General features: G+C 39.2%; 1 protein-coding gene across 9 annotated transcripts in view; it reads left to right on the top strand.

Annotated features, from left to right (window-relative positions):
• The window catches only part of LOC127750474 (uncharacterized), a 111,607-nt gene that overhangs the window by 87,089 nt on the left and 22,460 nt on the right, over positions 1-2,058 (top strand). Inside the window, exons 1-2 of one of the 9 annotated variants that reach the window (XR_008011701.1) lie at positions 23-1,440; positions 2,019-2,058. The exons of 5 other annotated variants lie outside the window; for them this stretch is intronic. The gene's annotated coding sequence lies outside the window, so the exon portion shown is untranslated. Of the gene's footprint in view, positions 1-22; positions 1,441-1,841; positions 1,998-2,018 lie in introns of those variants that run through there. 3 more of the 9 variants (XR_008011702.1, XR_008011699.1, XR_008011695.1) reach the window with 3 other exon arrangements.

The following is a 2,058-nucleotide window of genomic DNA, read 5'->3' as shown; positions in this document are numbered from 1 at the left end:
AAATTTATACTAAAGTGTTTGAATTTTTGTTACAACATACCACTGAATTGAAATGGAAATATTTGCAAAAACTGCAAACATATACAAGAATGCAGTCTTGTCTACTTGGCCCTCAACATGTCCTCAGATTTGGCCTCAGGTCATAAATTAAATTGAGATTTTCTATTCTACTGTATATGGCTTCTGCTGGCATTCTGTCATCATACTTACTGAGTCTGATAGAAAAATTATAAGGTGTTTGAGGTACATTACATTTCTCTTAGTTTCCTTTTATTGGTGGTAACGCAACAGCTCAGGACTGCATCCCATTATCTGATACAATGATCTCAAGTCTATCCTAATTAATTGTCTGTTTTTAAATGCATTTTTTGCAGCGGGTTGTAAAATTTTATTTCCATTTCCATCTCCAAATGGAGGACATCCTATTTACATTGCAAAAATGTAGAAACATGACATGCAGCATAGACCATTTGTCTGCTCATACATAGCTGTCTATTATGGTTATAGTCATTGCCAAAAATCAAAAACACTTATTCGAAAGTTTTGAAAGTCGCATTCCTTCCACTATCAGGCTGTCTAATACCTTTTTTTGACCAGAAAATTATTTTGAACCCAACGGTGTTAAGATAAAAGATGTACTTCCCCTTTAGAATTGTAAATTTTTTAGTAATCACTTGGAAATCAAATTTTGCCATGACTAGGAATAAAATTGTATTACTTGAAATACATTGATGAAATGATGCTTTTAATTTTTTTTCCTCTAAATTTAACTGTTCACGCCAGAGTGCTTGGCGAAGGATACTTGGCGAAGCCAACGATGGAAGGGAAAAACCACCAATGGAATTCGAAGTTACGGCAGTATGAGAAAATATCGGGCAGATGGTGTATCGCCGTATACCCTCGCCGCGGGGTACCGCCAGACCACAGAGTAGCGCCAGATCGCGGGGTAGCGCCGTTTTATAAGCAGTCGTTTCTTACTGACATTTACGATTGGTATTTGATCGCCAACAAATGTTTTAATGCTGGCAGGTGGGACCGTCGACAGCATCATGAACTGATCACCCAACGACCTGACCACAATGTGGTCATGCCCTACCAACAGAGATTTGTCACAAAACGTCTGATTGACGTACTAGTGATGTGAAAATGACGTTAGCGGTCCAAAAAGATGTCTTAGTGATGCGAATTTTCATCATTTTGACGTTTTCTAACCAATCTCTGTTGGTAGGGTGACGACGTGCCGGTCGAACAGGTCGAACCTGCCGCGTGCCCTACCCCTCTCCTCCCCCACTCACCCCATATATGGAAACGTAGGCGAACAATGACGATCGGCGTCTCTGCCAAATACCGATAATACCTACTCATATAACTATCATTGATCATAGGATTTTAACCAGAATTTTAGAGTGGACATCGCCGCTTTTCGTTATTAATCGCAAGGTATAGTGCTTACTTGTTTTCGGTCCGAAATATTGAATTGTTCCATTCCGGTTATTGTTGTAGGAGGTTATGCTCCTATGGCTCAATTATTACACGCACAATTAGGTTGTAAGTTATTTTTTGAGGCCGAGTAAATGATGCCCGTGATGTAAATAACTTGGCTCACTGTCAGCTTTGTTGAAAAGGTGTTGAATGGGTAGACTCCTCCAATCCATGCAGTATGTTAAATACTGTTGTAGGTCCTCATGCAAATGGGTGAACCTGCCAGTGTTTTATCACATATATATTTTACTCTATTTTATTCTCGTGGAACAGAAAACTTTCTTACTTTCTGATTGCGGTGCAAACCGAGTGGTACTATTTGCGTAGTCCCCCAAACAATTAATCAATGTGCGTTGCAGATAATTTGCAGCTGCCCCTTCGTACTTGTTAAATCCAGTGCCAAAATTAGTTATTTGAAAGACCATTGTCATTTAGGGACGCATGGGGGGAGAGGCATTTAAAAGTGTATTGTATGAGTTATTTATATGTAATTAAAAGTTGATGAGCGCTAAAAGTACCGTTTAATATGATTGCAGGAACTTGGCCCAGAAATGTTTTTGACATGAGCAAGAGAAG

The sequence above is a fragment of the Frankliniella occidentalis genome, unplaced genomic scaffold, assembly GCF_000697945.3.
Source record: "Frankliniella occidentalis isolate FOCC.00 unplaced genomic scaffold, Focc_3.1 Scaffold194, whole genome shotgun sequence".
Classification (NCBI taxonomy): domain Eukaryota; kingdom Metazoa; phylum Arthropoda; class Insecta; order Thysanoptera; family Thripidae; genus Frankliniella; species Frankliniella occidentalis.
Note: the sequence above shows the minus strand (reverse complement) of the source record. Positions and strands in the feature narration are given on the sequence as shown.